Raw genomic sequence first — 18,808 nt, forward strand, 5'->3', positions numbered from 1 at the left:
GCTTTACCTATACCGATTCCAGAAAACGAGTGAGTGGCCTACATCTCCTCCCTATATAAAAACAATAGTTTAGTAGTCCCAGTAACGACACGCATGGAAGAGACCTCTTTCCTTGTATACTGCCCACCGTCAGGGGATGAGGTAGTAGGTTTTATAAAGAACGCCAGAACATCTGGCGCTCAAGGGCCGGATGGAATTCCGATTGCGCTAATTAAAAATGGGTCAGCCGCATGGGGAACTTTTATAGTGCCACTGTTCAATTACTGCTTTCGAACAAATGGAATTCCGCACTCCTGGAAGGGGAGCATTATTGTCCCCTTGTATAAAAAGGGTCCGAAAACATCATCAGGTAGTTTTAGACAGATTGCTCTGTTGGATGCCTCGGGTAAGCTATTTGCAAAAAGACTTTTATGTAATCAACAGAAATGGGTCTATGATCAGAACATTTTACCTCCTGAGCAAGCTGGCTTCAGAAAGAACCATGGTACTCTGGACAACATTGCGGTTGTCCAGACCATCGTGGAAAAATATGTCTTTTTACGAAGTATGCCGGTTTATATGGTTTATACGGAATTTATGGGCTTCTCCACAGCCACAGTCAACCTCCAAACGCTGTGGAGAAAGCTCGCCCAACTGGGCATACCGCAGCACCTTTTGGGTCTTGTGATAGAATTGCACACAGATACCTGATGTCAAGTTTTGATTGGAGGGGCGCTGGGGCTCTCACGAAGGATTAAAATGTACAATGGGCTAAAGCAGGGTGGCTTGTTGGCCCCCTTATTGTTCTCCTTATACACATCCGACCTCCCCGCAGTCTTGAATTCAGTGCGGGGGGATGCCCCCAAGATTGGCACAATGTCCATTGGCTCTTTATTATATGCGGAGGACGTTGCAATTTTTGATTTAACTCCTATTGGTCTTCAACGTCATCTGGATGCCTTAACTAGATACGCAGAAGCCCATATATTGAAAATTAATATTGCTAAAAGCAAAATCTTGGTCTTCCGCAAGAAAGGACATAGACTAAAGAGTTATTTTAAGTGGTCACTGGGGTCTGAAGAACTGGAATTGGTTGATTCTTACTTATACCTGGGGAAGGCTTTCTTAAAAACAGGGAGAGATTCAGAGCACATTAATATCTGTGTTGGTAGGGCTGTTTCCCAGGCTGGAGCTTTAAATTGATTTTACAACATTTCTGGGAAACGTCATTTTAGTCATGTTTTGTCAGTTGTTAAGGTAAAAATTCCCCCCACACTTATATATACTGCTGAGGTACTGGACATGAAACATTGGCTTCTGTTTGATAAGGCTGAAGGCCGAATTCTTCGTCAAATTTGTAATCTAAATTCTCAAGCTGCTGTACAAGTTTTACGTCTGGAATTTGGTTTAGTTTCTTCATATATTTTATCCTGGGCTGCGGTCTTGAGGTGGGGTAATTCTTTGTGTTGGGGGAGGAGGGAACTCTTAGGGCTGCCTTGAAGACAGACATTTTCGAGAAATTGAAAGAACATTCAACATTTTTAGGTCCTTTTGTGAAAGCGAATGACTCATTTGGGCTTACCTGGAATATTGATAACCCCATGTTAAAAACTGCATTATAGCAGTTTATAAAGAAGTTTGCACCCTCTGTTAGTTCGGCTAGAAACACTGGCTTAAGTCAAATTAAGTCTCGCAATGAGGTGGTCTGGGGGAGTGCTTTGGGGAATAGACCTCAGAGCTATTTAACCTGGAACCTTCCTCATTGAACAAGAAGGCTAATTCTCTTATTAAGACTTAATTTGTTACCCTTAAGAGATGTCACTGGTATATGGGATAACATCCTTAGGGAGGAGAGAATCTGTGAAATGTGTCATTTGCAAATTCAAGATTTTAATCATGTGTTATTTGTCTGCACGAAGTTACAAAGGGCCAGGCTTATGTTTTTAAGACTTATATTCATCAAATATAATATCCAGTCTGTGAAGGCTCGCTCATTTGTTCTGTCCCCTCCTAATGAAATGGTTTGTTTCAAGATATATGAAGTTTAAAAAACATTTCTGGCTATTTATTAGATAATTTTAATGCTATTTTGTATATTGTAATATTTGATGCTCGAATATGGAAGAACTTTGTATTGTACATAAGGTATTCATTTTTATATTTTTTGTGCACTCTTGTGGAACTCCGTTGGAGTTCCATATCAAAATAAAAAATAAAAAAATTTAGAAATTGATTGTATGCTCTTTGTCTCGATTGTTTGTTACTGTGTTGCCATGAACCCTGGCTTTTAAGCTTTTCTGTATTGCTGGTTATTTAAAATTAACAAAGCAAGCTCAAGTAGATGATGGACAGAGCGCTGAAACTTTTCAGACAATCCCCCCCAGTCACAGATCTAGGTTGAATCCATCATCGTTCTTTAGCTCACTTTGCCACCCCAGTTCAGACCCAAACATATGCAAATCAGTCTTGACCCTGTTCCTCATGGGAACAGTCCAGCCCAAACTGCCAAGTCAGCTCTTCCCTGGTCTGGAAACAAGCATCCTGGGACCGGTTTCGGGGTAACACCCCCTCATCAGCCAGGCTAGCTTGAATCCAGTGGCAAAATGAGCAAGAGACCCACGTCTGGGCATAACCTTCCCACTTGGGGGTAGCAATAGCACCAAAAAAAGATGATGGATGGAATACTGAACATTGTTGTTTAAATTGTACACACTTTAACCTACTTATTGCTTTCGAGTCGCTAAGGCTTCTATTTCATGATGTAACACTTGTTTCTGTTATGATTTTAATTTGAATTGAATAAAGATACATTTAATTGAATTGGATCTAATTGAAAAGATGATCTGTAGAAAGATAACATCTGAGTAGTGTTTATTTTAAAAGATTAGTGAAAAGCAAGGAGATAGTGGCAGATTTGTGGAGCAAGGCCACTTTGTGGAACGGTTTCAAATCCAAGAGTGAGAAGTTGTTCATAAATATAATATTTGGAGGTTTTATCTCTCCTTGATTGTTCATCATTGTATGCATTATAGAACCTTAGCTGATGCAAACGGGACAGTACATGGTCTTGTGCAGGGTCCAGACATCAGAGGTGATGCGTCAAGAGTACTGGAAGGACAATGGTGGAACATTGGTTTGGTGGGTCAAGCAGAGAAAAGAAAGAAAGATGCCGACCCCAGAAAGTTCTCGGACATCTTCAGAAGAAATGACTGGAAAAATGCCTTAAAATAAAATGATATTGAAGGGCTCTTGGGATAGTGTTAAAAGCAATAATGTGTTGCAACTACAGTAGTAGTTTACTTCACAGCTATTGTAGTCAAAGGTTGCCACATAGATCGAAAACTTTTAATTAACTTTGTGTCTTTTTTCATTGTTTTTGTTCTGTGGTTTATATTGTTGAAAAGTGTGCTGTGGCTTTGGCGGATACATTATTTTCACAGGAGAGATATGTGCTGTCTTCTCTGTGAGTTCCATCTCTTGAACTTTCCTCTGGACTTGAACATACTGAGAGGGAGTATTTAAGATGCTTTGTTTGTTTAGTAGGATCCTTTTATAGATTGCTGTATTTTGCCCATGTCTACAATAAATTATGTATGCCCTTCTTCATGTTGCTGTCTGTGCCTGCATCCAGGGCCGGACTGGCCGTAGCGGTCACCAGGCGTTTCCCCGGTGTGTCGGAGGGGTGGGGGCCAGTTTTGTGGCCGTGGGGGCTGTTTTTGTCACTGGGGGCCAGTTTTGCAGCAGTGCTGCAATATCGGCCCCCTGTAACAAAAGCAGGAGCAGTACTTCTTACTAGCATTCACACCCTCCCTGGCCTGGCCAAGCACCAATCTGCCAGTGCTGGTTGCTGGTCCCAGTCCGGCTGGGACTGCATCTAGTCTTTACTCTCACTTTTTGAGGTACAGACATAAATAATAGTGCAGAAACATCAGTGCTTTTTCAGTATTCCAAGTCTGCCGGTTACCCTCTTCATCATAGACCCTAGCCACGCCCCTCTCCTCTTTGTCAATGCCAGTGAAGCAAGTATTTTTCCCATCAGCAGCCCGAGTATCAGCCTTCTAATCCTTAAGGATTTGTTCCCCTGGTCTAATTAAGTTTTCTTCATGTCTATATGTTTAAAGCTATTCCTTTGGTTTATAAAATTGAGAGATTCTCATTCTATAACAGGCTTATGCATCTCCCACAATGCCCCCTTGATTTATGGGCAATATGTTTCATCTTAAAATCCTCATTAGACATAATTTCTAAGTGCTAAATTATGTCTAGGTCGAATATGGGAAACATTTTGAAACCCCATATCCCCTTGGATGTAGGGTCATTCCCTTAAATCTAACTGTGGGACTTCCAAGACCCTCCTGACCAGAACTTAACCACCCCCCCCCATTCTTTATGAAATCTGCTGTAGTGATAAACAGAGTGCAGTAGAACCCTGAAGGTTTGCAGGTTTGTCTCGCCATCTATATAGGATCCTGCGCTTAGGGAAAATGTCATTAGCTTTGTGGGACTTTGGGAATATTTCATTGGTTCTATGGGACCATTCAGCATCTCTCTTCTAGCACTTACGATCTATCTGTGCGCCGTAGTGCAACTGAAGAATCTCCCCACTGGGGTACTGTCAGGGAGGTCCAACTCCAAGCTCTGTATCTTCAGTCTATCTTGAGTGGCTGTGATGATTCTACATTCTAAAGTGCAGGGGCATCTTTCTGAAGGGCTTTCTTTAATTTTGAACTCTTTGAGTCTTCTAGACCAGGAAGTGCAGTGTTTATTTCATCATATATCCTAATCACCTGGGTCCCCTTGGAAATCATTTATGCTACATATTATTGCTATGAGAGTGACCCAGTAGACCCAAAAGGGCATATCATTGTCTGACATGTCATGTGTACCCTTTCTTCAGCCGGTGAAATTATGTACTTGTCCTTTTTAGTTTGTACATGTGGGGGACTTGTGACTACTCTATGTGTTGGCATGTTTCCTACTTGAATCTTTACTCGTCACTCTGCGCCTTCTCAAAGCCCCCGGACCCTTTTCATCGAGCACCTTCTCAGAAGAAGGGTGCAGACCACTGACACCCCGGTGGAACTCTACATCCCCCTTGAAAGCTTGCATGCAGTCTATTTCAACATTTGAATGTCGCAACTCACTGCTGCATGTCAAAGGCCAGCTAGAAAGGTCACACATCCATCAGACTTGTCCTATCCCAATGCCATATCCTATTAGAAGACTTCACGCCTACTGGATATGTCAAAGCATAGTGGTCCTGTGCTAGGACACTCCGTGTGACAGCATCTTTATTTTGTTATTGTTTCTAGAACATTTCCCCACTTTGAAAGTGTATTATAGAAAAATAAAAACAAATCACCAATAGGGGCTAAACACCATGACACCGGCATGGCATACTGGTGTGTGTTGAATGCATCCACCATACCGAAAGATGCATTGTAATGCTGTAACGCAAAATGATTAGGCCCTCTGCAGAATGTAAAGAGGGGCCCCTGAGTCTCCTATATCTAACAGATGTTCATTAACCATGGGCTGATTGGGACCCCCCTGAAGGGTTGAGGGGCCCTTGAAGGAGGAGGGGGCTGCAGGGGCTTATGTTACACCGTGGAGATCTCTTCTATGTTCATGGGGAACACAAAATATGGCAAATTTCCTCTGCTAGGGGAGTGGTGATCATGGCCTCCACCAACCAGATTGATCACCTACGGCGGTCTAAAAGACCTCCCTAGTTACTTCTTCTATCTTCGTTTTAATACCTCTGTATGTACAGCATGCTACTGCAGTTGTGAAGCAGTTTTAGTGCTATGGAAGTTTTGTATTGCATTGAAACATTTACATACCGCATGTTACCCCTACGTGGGGCACAGAAGCTCTTGCCTACATGCGTGGCACACTACACCATGTAGGGTGTATCGTTGGAAGGTGTGATGTCTTTGTTTTAGTACTATGTGGGAAGTATTTCCATGTTGTGCATGATGACTACTGAGGCGCAATTCCTTATTTATAGGGTGCAGTACTAAGCAGTCTGATACATGAAGAAGTATGAGAGAGAGGCACGCAGTTTATTGTTTTCTGTAAGCCTGCAGCTTGGAATAGCTCTGCAGGTCCCTTTAGAGTATTTATTATGATCATAGTCCACTAAGCTGACTCCTTCACTCGCTTGTGCTTTCCAAAGTATTTTGTTTGAAGATTATGTTCCTGAGCAGGCATGAGTTGGAGGGATAATAGGTGAAGATATCTGCTGGGATGAAGTACATAAATTTTTGTTAGCTGTCCTGCTGGGAACAAGTTGGACAGGCAAGGAATGATGCTGAAGCGAGTTGCCCCCCTGTCTTAGGTCCAAAACTCCAACCCAAGGATGGTTATTTAGGAGGATATCCCTCCACATGCAGCTCCCTTCAATGTATTACCATGCCAACATCCCCTCGAAATTGAAATCAAGCACTTTCTTAGGCCAGCAATATCTCAATCAAATCACACACAATTTTCCCAGGAAGTACAGGTTTTACGTTTAGTAATCTTAATGAAAAACAGGACTTACTTGAACTTTCACAATAAGATTGCAGTTTTTCTTCATTTATTCAAAAGATTAGGTCATCTTTTCTACATTTCCCTCACTACTTGTCCATTGCCATGACACAATTCTGTAAGAGAAAGCTGTCTGATCAGTGTTGGCTTACAGAAAACAGGAAATGCCAAGCGCCACTGATAGCCCTTAAATTACGATCTACAACAGTGTTTCCTCAAGTCGGGGTTGCAACATGCTGGTGGGTCATGAGCTGATTTTTGGTAGTTTGCAAAAGTCAGAACAATAAATAAAGATGCCTTTACATTTTGTGTTTAACTTGTCACATTTGCTGGTGATTCACAGACCAAGATCAAATGTCAAACTGCTTTATTCTTTCAACATGGGGATTGGTGTTTTTTTGGAAAATGACCTGCTCTGCAGGGTCACCCCCAAACTTTCTGCATTTCTCCTCTCTGCTAACCATTGTTAAAGTTCTTGTGCTCTCTCCCTGAAACATGGAATAATAGGTTTACACCTGTTTGGCATATTTAATTTACTAGTAAGTCCCTTGTACAGTGCTATACCATATACCCAGGGCCTGTAAATCAAATGCTACCAGTGGACCTGCAGCACTTATTGTGCCTCCCACTTAAGTAGCACTTTTAAATGTATCTGTGGCCTGTCACTGCAGAGCCTGTATGTGCAGTTTTACTGCAATATCAACTTAGCATTTAAAACCCCTTGCCAAGCCTTAAACTGCCTTTTTATTCCACATACGTCACCCCTAAGGTAGGCCCTTGCAGACCATAGGGCAGGGTGCTATGTAAGTAAAAGGCAGGACATGTACTTTTTTGTTTTACATGCCCTGGTAGTGAAAAACTCTCAAATTCTTTTTCACTACTGTGAGGCCTACCCCTCTTATAGGTTAACATTGAGGATTCCTTATTACATTTACAAAGTGTAATTCCTGGTTGGGAAGGAGTAGAACTATCATGTTTGGTACCTATAGACTTGTAATAATAAACCCTCTTAAATTGTAAAGTTGGATCTATTATTACAACTTTAAAAATGTCACTTTTAGAAGATTGGCATTTTTCTGCTCGTAAGCCCTATGTGCCTGCTGCCTGTCTCCAATACACGTCTCGGGAGGGTGACAGCTGGGCCCTGTGCATTCCCTGTAGACAGTCACACACAAAGGGAACTTAGGTATGCCTGATGGGCCATTCACATCCTGATGGGTCATCTTGGGAAGGATGGGAGGAAGGAGCTGACACACCTGAATGGGCTGTGTCCTGCTCACACTCAAATGACTGCTTAAACCCCTGGAGGGTGTCCGGAGCCAAGGCAGGAAGGGAGAACCTCTGTGCACTTCAAAGTTCCTCTTTGAAGTCTCCCCCACTCCAAAGGCACCACTGTGTATAAGAACTGGACTTCTGACCCTATCAACTCAGTACACTTCTGAACCTGTGGATACTCTGCCAGGAAGGACTGCTGTGCTGCTGAAGAACTGCCATTCTGCTGGACTTCTGCTCTTGAAGAACTGCTTTTCTGCTGTGCTGGCATGCGTGCTGCCTGCTGCCCGCTCTGCCTGGGTGAGAAGGACTGGTCCTATACCACTAGAATCCAGAGTGATTCCAAGGGCTTGCCTGCTTGTCTCCTGTTCTGAAGTTTCATGGACATCTAAGATTTCCAGCAACCCTGAAATAGCACCTGAACTCTGCCATATGTGAGTCCTACCCTGCTAAGTGGCGCCAATCCAGTCCTGGACCCTTGGAAGTGGGGTTTTCTGTGCTGTACTTGAAAATTCCATGCATCACCGTCGTTGCACTGGTCTGAATCGATGCATCTCCCTTGATGTATTGCCTCTGAAGCTGACTTTCCATTGACGGCTGCACCTCGCTCGTAAAGGGTTCGCTGATGGCACATCTCCCACTGCGCCGATCCGAACAGACACATCGCCAACATCTAGTCAGATCGACAATGACGCATCCTCTGTTTCTCACATCGGGTCATCAACATCAACGCATCTTCCATCCAAAGGTACTTTCTCATTGGGACAAAGTTGGACCCTGTATCTTGGTCAAGCATTACCAGATAGCCCCAGTTAGCGCTTCATGTTTATAATTACTATATTTCTGGATATTCTTTAAAAATTCATAACTCCGATTCTACTTATTCACATTTGGTCATTTTGGTCTTGTTTTGTTCAATAAATTAAGCTCTACTTTTCTAACTAGGTTTGGATTATGTTTCATGTGGTGTTTTCACTGTTTTAATTGTTGCACAAATACTTTACACATTCCATCCTAAATTAAGCCTGCCTGCTCTGTGCTAAGCTACCAGAGGGTGAGCACAGGTGTGTGACGTACATACCCAAACTAGGACTGTGGTCCTTACTTAGACAGGGTGCATTCTTTTGCCGACCAGAGACCCAATTTCTAACAGTGTTTATTTTTTTCTCTGACTGTAAAGGGAGAGGAGTTTTTAAAGTGAATTATGCGACATTATAGGATGTTGTTTTTTGCAATATGCAACAAAATGTAAATACCTGTAAGTGAATAGTATGCATCCATCAGTTAGTAAAGTAAACATTAAGCACTTTTTATGTATTACTAAAGTGTGCAGGGAACCGAAATGTTAATAGGATCAAAACAAATCAAGACACTTATGACACAAACAATAAATATTCACAGAAAGCCAATATCCACACATGGTCATGTGTCTGCTGTATAGTTTTATCAGTAAAACTGTATATCTGTTCGCATTCAGTGCCCACTTCATAAATTAATTGTTCAACCTCAGAAGGATGAAAGGATGGGTAGGCCCTATTGTATTCACACTTTAGGCCAGAATCTCATGTATCCATGTGTCAGCCTTTCACCAAGCCATTAAAAAAAGATTCAACGTGACTAGATGGGGGGAGGAGCTTTTCTGTCGCAGCGGCCAAGCATTGGAACACTCTTCTTTTATCTATATCCGGCTTAGAGTTACATCTTCCTTTTCGCAAGGCCTTGAAGACCTGGCTTTTTGCTTTGGACACTTGATCTTTCATATTCTGCTCCCACCAGAAAGCTGTAATTGCTTTAGCGCCTAGACGCCTTAGGGAATTTGTTCGTGCTATATAAATTGTTTATTCATTCATTCACTTGCATTTTATCTGCATCCCTGTGAGTTACACCCGACAAAAGAGGTTTTGTTGTTTTAAGCCTGGAAAGTGCCGGGCCAGCCATGCTTAACTTTCTAAGGGATGCGATTGTTCAAACTATTAAAATGGAAATATTGGAGTTGCTGACAGGGCTTTGTTCCCCGCCGAGCGGAGTGAGGGAATTACAGTCTTGGGTGTGATAGCCTGTCATTAACACCAGCACCCTTGGTAATCATACAGCAAAACAGAAACAGTTTTTCTCTATTATGGTCTTACTATCCTTTAATTGTCTGATAATGGGTTTTCATGCCAATTGAGGCCCTTAGAAAATTGGTCGGGAAATCCCTGCTGGAGGATTGTAATGCAGCGAATTTGCCATTAACAAAGTGGTTTGTTTTGTGAGGTCATTCAGAACAGATGGCAATTATTTGGAGAAAATAGATGCATAACATTGTCTCCAGAGGAAAAGTATTGATCTCAAATTCAAAATGAGCTTTGGGAAAAGCGTGAAAGCGTCTCAGTCTGAGACAGTCTCTTTGCATGTGTTTTAAGTGCAGGACCTTTGCGATCATTTGAGGAGCGCGTGTGTTGCCAGAAGTGCGTAGTTTCAGAGGGACTCAACTGGTGATGCACAGTAAAGCCAATGGTGGTGAGTCTGTCTCACCGCTAGACTGCCGACCTCGGAGCTGGGAAACCAAGGTTCGAGCCTCGGGGTCGACTCCAAATCTGAGATTCTGGGCAAATCACTTAGGGGCAGATTTATAACGGACTTGCACCACTTTTACGCCGCCGTTGCGTCACTTTTGTGATGCAGCAGTGGCGTAAACCCTGCGCCATGTTGCGCCCCATTTACAACGTGACGCATCTAGGGAGATGCGTCACGTTGTAAAGCTTGCGCCACATGTGGGCGTACCTGCACAGGGGGGGCGTTCCGGCGCAGGAACGCCTCCGAAAAGTGGCTGAGTGAAATCTACAAGATTTCACTCAGTCACTTTTCCGGCCATGCTGTGTCAAAACCCTGCGCCTGCTTGAAGCCGGCGTAAGGATTAACGCAGCATTGTAACGATAGGGCACCCCCGAGCCTTGCTGGAGCTGCGTCGCGCTTGCGACGCAACTCCATCAATGCGCCAACCTTCCGCCATCAGATGCGTCACGCATCTGTTTATCCTTGCGCCACGATGCGCTGCATTGTAAATGCGGCGCATCTATTGCGGCGCAAGGGTAAACATTTGTGACGCATCTTCCCTGGCTCATCCATGCTGCTTTGCAGGGATGCGCCAGGGAACATAAATCTGCCCCTTAATCTCCCCGTGCCTACCAAAAAAAAATAAAAAATGAACGTGTCCTGGTGTTAGGTAACTGGTGATCATGTAAAGCGCTTCAATACCTTCCGGTCCAGTTCGCTCTATATAAATCTGCAAAAAAAATGTATATCATCTAGGGCTGCTGGCATAGCGGCACCAGGTCCAGCACCCCTTTTGGGGCAGGGCCAAGGGTAATTTGCACTTTCAGGAGCAATGGTACAAATGGACTAAAAAGAAGAGGGAATGGGATGCACGCAGATAATCCATAGTGGGCCAAGTTGAGTCAGTCAGTTGGCTTTCATGACAATACGAAGCACTGCGCACGAAGAGTCATTATAAATAAAGGATTTACTTTCTTGTTAACAGCATCTTGGGTAGGCAAGGCTGTTTAGAACTATGCTGACCCATACTCTTTGGCTTGTCACCTTCACTCCCACGGGATATATTTATGGGTCTATGGGTGTGTGAGTGATTGTATGTACCAAAGGCCACCCATACAATCATTCACACACCCATAGCCACTCAAACACCTACTGACACATGGATACAAACGGTCACTCACGTAATATGTGTACAAACAGTATCACTCAGTTGTACACAAAGTTTGCTAATTTAACATATGAAGTATCTTACTACATACAGACCCTCCAGAATTTTGCACTTTTGCGATTTGCAAAAAAATTGCTAAATAAGCAGTTTTGTTAAAATGCCGCACTTTTTAAAAACCCGCCCGCGAAATTCGGAGAATATGTGATCTGATATATTTTTTTCATTTTATTTGGCGAGGCTGACACGGAATACATATGTCACAGATGTTATTGACTTTGCTTGAACGAGAACATCTTGTGGCCATCTTGTGGGTGTACAGTGCTGCTCCAGGTAACTAGGCCCTAGAGGACTAACTGGGGGTGGGAGGGCCTACTACTAAATAAACAAGTGCCAGGGAAAGGAAAAGGAGGACCAGGGCACTCGCCACCTACCCGGGTAGCCTGAGCTCATTTCCAAACAGTACAGCTGCCTCAGTTCAGCCTGTCCTGCAAAACGCCTGGTTCTCCTTCGCTGTAGTTCAGAGGGTGAAAGGACCTGGATAATTATTGGATGTTCCAAGGCCCTGTTTGCAACTGCAAACGGTACACCTACTGCAGCGGTTAGCTTCCATGCAGTCACAAAAAAACCCAAATATGAACAATTTCATCCTAGGGCAGGAGGAAAGGGGAAAAGCATTCTTTCTAGTACTTAGGCATAGTCAGGATGGATGATCAGTTTTTGTCCAGTGGGTCTAACATCCCCCGTATTTAAAAGGAAAGAACTAATTATCAATTCCTTTGTAGGGCTTCTCTTTAACAGAGAGTATTGCAAGTTTCACAAAAAGAAAAAGAATGCTTGTTATTGTCTGGGATCATCACTGATGCTCTGTAATGCCTTGGGCTGTTGCTTGTCATTCCTGCCTGTGACCACTGAAGTCCTGATGCGGTCATCGAGGTTCGTTATCACTTGTAGCTATTAATGCTTAGCAGTGATGGGGTACATGAAACATCATTCCCATTCCTGGTGCAGGATATTTACCCTTATTAAGATTTGAGCCAAACACAAAGTAACAAAAGACAGTGGAAAAAACGTTGATTGAGTATGACGGGGGCAAGACTATCAACACCGCATAGTCCAAAAAGAGAAGAGAACGAACAGTTGCAGTAGGAAGAGGGTTGGTCAAATAGGTTATGGCAACTCCTCATACACCACATTTTGTTGATAGAATGAAGGATTGGCTTGTCTTTCAAGATGGTAAGTGATGGAAAACTGATATAAGTTTGCTTGCTTTCAGAAACCCTACCTTCAATGCAGTCGATATGGGTGTTCCCATAGATAAAACAGAAGAAATAACAGGAAAATATGTGCAGAGATGCCGGGACGTAACCGCCGGTCTTAACAGCCAGAGACAAGATGATCTGCTGCTATATACCTAATCCCCTCTTACCAACACAGAAAAATGAAGGTTCTGGAGATCCAGAGTGGTAGGCTATAGGTGCGAGTCAAGGATCTCCTGCGAAAAACCATGGCATGTCTGGGTATATGAGAAAGAATAGCTGAGAGACTCTTTTTTCTTGCTTCCCTGCCACGTCTTGATGTAAATAGATTCCCAGCTCATTTAAGACCCCAGACAGGATGTAGATACTTATGTGAAACTGTGTTATGCACAAAGACAGAGAGTTTCACGAAAATGTTCACTATCACAGATTTTTAGAACTTGTCTCTCACATTCACGGACATATGAAGGATACTGATTCCCATGAGTATGTTGTTAAAGAGATATTGTGACACAAGTAATTAAAAACATATTGTCTCAGGGACTCACCACTTTGACATACACTTAAAATAAACCCTGCTCCTCTGCCCCAGTCCTCCTAGGAGTGAACTTTTTAAATGTAAGATGAAGACATCAAAGATATTTTAATTGCCAGAATGGTTTCAACTGTAGAGTTTAAACCTTCAGACTTCAGACACCAGGTTGGTGTGAGATTTGAGATTTTAAACGACCAGCCTCTGGATACTGGTATGGTTTCGGTGTTGGGATTGGAAAACAATTGCCTGACAAAAGGATACTGTCCCCAGAGAGATATTAAGGCACCATTCAATCCTAGTTTTCAAGACATACTTGAGGGTCAAACCCAACCGATCCTATAGACAAACATACAGAGAGTCCAACTTGCCTCGTGCACCAGGGCACATGCGTGAGAGCACCTTTCATAGTTTCTATTAGTGCCCACTCTTGTCTTGGTGAGGATGACTTGCTTGTGTTGTGTCAGTAGTACTGATACCAGGTTGCACAGGCCTCTAGGGCCCTGGTGTGCGCACCGAGCAGTGGGGATCTGCCTATGTCATCATTATTGCATTTGCCGTTTATTATACTTACCACTCAAATGCTTGCCTAAAGAGAGGCAGACGCCCTAGACGGAGCCGCTGATGTAGTGTTGGTGGCGGACATGCATACTGGTTGAAGGGTGTGTGTGAGTCAGTGTTAGTCGAATGAGCAATGTCTTCAGTTTGAGTGGTGTTGGTGTGTTAAGAGTGTGGTGCTGACAACTGTCGGGTTGCTGTCAGCAGCTTGGGGGCTGTTTGCTGGTTAAGTTACATTTGTGTGACCAAACCGATCCACATCTCCATGGTCTCGGGTGTCTCGCACATCTCCATGGTAAGGGGTGTCTCTGAAGTCTCCATGGCCAGGGGTACCTCTGACGTCTCCATGGTCAGTGGTGTCTCTGAGGTCTCCATGGTCAGGGATGTCACCCTGTGCTATTGTGCTTGTTTTAACTTATGCTCCAGAATGTACCACAAAGGAGAATATAGCAAAAAACACTCTCAGATACTTTAAACATGACTATTTCACAGTGAAATACTCTGCTAAAACAGTTCCCATTGATTTAAGGCTGAAAAGGAATGATAATGAGTAAAATAGAGTGTGTCAATAATGCCACTACATTTCCATTTTTGTGCCACTAAGTTTCCATTTTTGTGCCGCAAAATTTGCAAATCTATGCTGCAATATCCTGGGGGGTCTGTATATATCTTTAACACTCAGAAACCTTTATAAAACACGTACTGGATGTTGGTAATGATGATCACTGGATGATGTAATCAGTGATGTCATTTGAGATGTCATGAGTGATGTCACTGACCATGTCATGAGTGATGTAATATGTGAGGTCATATGCAGTGCATTGCGGGGGCATAAGTTATAGTTAGCTCCTGCTGAATTTCTATGGTTTTGGACGTGTGAAATCTGCATCTAACTATAAACTTCCTGCAACCTTTAGTTGTTTTCAGGGAATATATATATCTATAAATAGTTTTTTTTTAAAGTACACAAGAGTTCATCGTCGCCGCTCCTCCTTCCTTCTCCTGAGGTGGTGAGCCGCTATGAAAGACTCCACTTGCTCGAACCCATTCCAGTCAGCATACAAAAAGGAGAGCACTCACGGGATATTGTTCAAAGTGCTGTTCTTAATGTGCTGGAACGCATTCTCATGATAGCGCTGGCCCTACATCTGCATTAGCGCTATCAGTATTACAGAAGTGGATGAACAAGTGTCTGCGGCACCTTCTGTGCTTCCATTGCGCCTCGGGGCTCACAAAGCATAAGCACACGCTCGTTGCGCCCCCAAGGCACAATATATAATACAGCCCCTGGATGGTTGGGTTCGAGCAACTCTCAAGAGAGTCCCTCTGACCCAATTTCGAAAAATTTAAAGATATGACTGGCATAGGGGGCTTTTTTCCATTGCTTCATCTTGCTCCCACCGAGTAAGAGTCTGACGGGACTGACCACTCTGATTGGCTGCCTGCAACATGAAACATAGTGTTGCAGGCAGCCATAACAGGACTCAGGAACTTAGTCCTCTGTCCTGAGTGTATTAAATTAAAAAGATATAAGCTGGCAAGGTGGAGATACCCTGACCACCCAGCCCTTGTGGGGCAGGCATGAGGGACCTTCCCATTCCCCTGCCCCCTCTCCCCCCCTTCCGTGGGGCCAAAATACTTTTGTTACGTTTCCCGCAGGATTACAGCATAGAAAAAACAAGCATTTGCAATGCAATAGGTCTCGCATTTACGTGAATTTGAGCTATTGGCATTGTAAATGACAATGCTTTTTATTTATGTTTTGGTTTTTAAAACATAAATAAAAGGCATTGTCATCGACAATGCCAATAGCCTAAACTCACGTAAAAGCGAGACCTATTGCGTTGCACATGCTTGTACTGTTTGCGACCATAAAGGTTTACACTTGAATATAAAAGGGTGCAAGAGGCCTGACATACCCTGGGTGAGCCTTGAAATGCTCCACAGCTGTCAACCCTGTGGTATATGAGCACGGAGGCTTCTACGTGAAACACCTGGCAGTTCTCACAGCTCTCAACAGAGCAGGGGTACCCTGGAAATGGTGAGGGGGCCTAGGGCATCTTTCAGCTTCTGTCAGATGTCACTCTTCCTCGAAACCATATATGTCCTCAGTTTTAGCCACTGTATGAAATGTAATCCTGACACATGATGCCAAGTGCATCGTAAAAAGTCGCTCAAACAGGGCAATGTCGATGATTGTTAAATATTTTTGAGACACTGCAAAGTGGATAGGTTATAACGCTAAGCTTGCGTGATCAATATTTAAATTTAGGAGATGTCAATTGTCAATAGTTGATTCAGTGACACTCTATGTTTATTTGGTCACTTGGACGTACTTCGAGTTCCGTGGCAGAGAGTTTTGTTAAAAACAAACAATCCATATTAAAGTTCTGCATGTCCCAAAGTGTGCGTCACGAGAACTAGAAGCACAGAACAATTAAACGATGCAGAGGATTGGACTGGACTGTGGACTGGACTGGACAGGCTCTCCATGTCTTCGGTACCAATGGGATGTGACTTTTCTGAAAGGAGCTGCTCCCCTCTAGGCACTGATAGTAGGTATGAATTATTAGCCACTTTGACAGAAGCACCTCGAAGCCCACTCACCAGTCTGTCGAAGTTGAGGAGGAACCTTTTGCTCAGCAGCTACTGCCCGGGCTGCAGCCACCTGCAGCTCATGCCGAGGGCAGAGTATCAGCAGCCACGCCCCCCATTGCACTCCTTTGGGATATCATCATCATCCTCACAAGTAGCACTGTGGGGAGCAATGAGAGAAGGTGCACTTGAATTGAGCCTCAGAAATGGAGATTTTAAAAAATTTCAAAGCTTTATTCGATTATTAAAAAACAATCATAAAAGCATACATTGTTAAAATACAGAATAAAATACAGAACATGCATCAGATATTACAGTAAACGAAGCAACTTAAATGGCATCAAGTATGTCGGCCAGACAATCTAATGTTTATAGAAAAACCACGGTTAGAACACCAGGCTTTTCCTATGGGAGACAGCTTTTAATATAAAGGTAGCGGTAAAAAAGCAAATGTCCAACATATCAAGACCAAATAACAGTTTCATCGCTTGGGCAGTAGTGAACACAAAGTATATCTTAAAAACAGGTTTGAGATAGTAAAGACGAAGATGCAGATAAAAAGGGCAAATAAGCATAAAGTGCAATGTGCTTTGCTTGGTTGAGCCGTCACAAGGGCAAGGTGTTGGGCTATAAATTTTCATCTGTGGAAAGGCCACCAGGTTATGGGCAATGCCTAATCTCAACCTAGTGAGAACAAACTGGTGAGATTGTTTGGTAATGGCTTTTAAATACATATGCAAGCCCGAGACAACCGACATGTTAGAGTGGTAAAAAACATGGGTTGACGAGAGGCTACATTGAACACTACGCAGGTTAGATTTGGTCCCTAGAAAAACGTTTTTAAGCTCCTTTTTAGGTATAGTGATAGCGCTCAGGGGCTCATCAAAAATGTCAAGATTAAAAATTTCACTGTAGGAAGATGAAACATAATTTAACCAGGGGATCTTACGGACATTATCCAACCGAAGACAGTCTAAAATGATTTGCCTGGTAAATCCTGTCTCATCCTTAGCCCAAATTGACCTCCAAGCCATAAGAGGTCTCAATCCCGTTAGATCTGTAAGATAATCAAGGCCCACCTCTCTATGACTTAGTTCAGTAGATGCCGAGGAGGGAAGGCAAAGGAGTCTTTTAAGGAACTGGTTCTCTGTAACTTGTAGATCCCTGTGTTTACAGTAGCCCCATATACCTGAACCGTATAAGGCAATAGATACACATCTATGCCTATAGATGTTTAACATGTCAGGGATGCGACGACTGCCTAATTTGAATGCAAAGCGGAATACTCCAGAGGAGTTTTTGCCCATCTTGGCATTCACGTTTAAAATCTCAGGTGCCCAAGTTCCTCTATTATTAAAAGTTATGCCAAGATAACAAAATTTGTCCACAACCTCAATTCTATGATTATTAAAATTAAATAGTTTAGAACGTTTCATCCGTTTCCCGCAGGCCATAATGAAGGTCTTAAGAGTTATTTATTTTTAGTTTTCTCCCCTTGATAAAATCGTAAAAATAATTCATAAGGTTTTGGAGTCCATTAGGAGTACGCGAGAGTAGAACCGTGTCATCTGCATATAGCAGGACCGGGACAGGGTGACCACCAACCTGTGGGGAATCTGCATGTACCCTCTTCAATTCGGACTCCATGGAGTTTATAAAAAGGGAGAAAAGCAACGGGGCCAGCACACAGCCTTGCCTTATGCCTGATTTGACCCTGATTTTCCTGGTACATTCCCCAGCCTGGCCAAAGCAGATCTGGGCTGATAGCTTATTATAAAGTCTGGCCAGGAAATATATTATTGCTGGGGGGGCTCCCATTTCCAATATAGTGGACCATAACAAAGTATGATCCACTAGGTCAAAGGCACTTGAGAGGTCAGCGAAACAGAGAAATAAAGAGCCCTGTTTCGCTTTAGTGTATTTCCCGATGATAAGATCGAGAATAATACACTGCTCTGTTGTCCCAAGACCCTTACGGAAGCCATATTGAGATTCAGCTAGAATTTTATTTTCCTCCGCCCATTCCTCCAGTCGCACCAGTAGGACCCTGCTCATAATCTTGAGTGAGGAATCCAGAAGGGAGTTAGGGCGGTAGTTCTTAGCCTCTCCTCTATCTCCCTTCTTATAGATCGGTAAAATTATGGATTCACTCCAGGTGGATGGTGTACTATCCCTAACTGATGCGTTGAACACCTGGGTCAGGAGCGGGCTCCAAAGTGCCGGGTTACATTTATACAGGTCAACCGGGACCCCATCAGGTCCCCGTGCCTTCCCCCCTATGCTCTGGCTGATGGCCATTTCCACCTCTTGAAGGGTAATACCCTGTGATAGCTTAGGTTCATACAGGGCGGTAGAAAGGCTAGCACAGTCCTCCTTAGC

The sequence above is a fragment of the Triturus cristatus genome, chromosome 12, assembly GCF_964204655.1.
Source record: "Triturus cristatus chromosome 12, aTriCri1.1, whole genome shotgun sequence".
Classification (NCBI taxonomy): domain Eukaryota; kingdom Metazoa; phylum Chordata; class Amphibia; order Caudata; family Salamandridae; genus Triturus; species Triturus cristatus.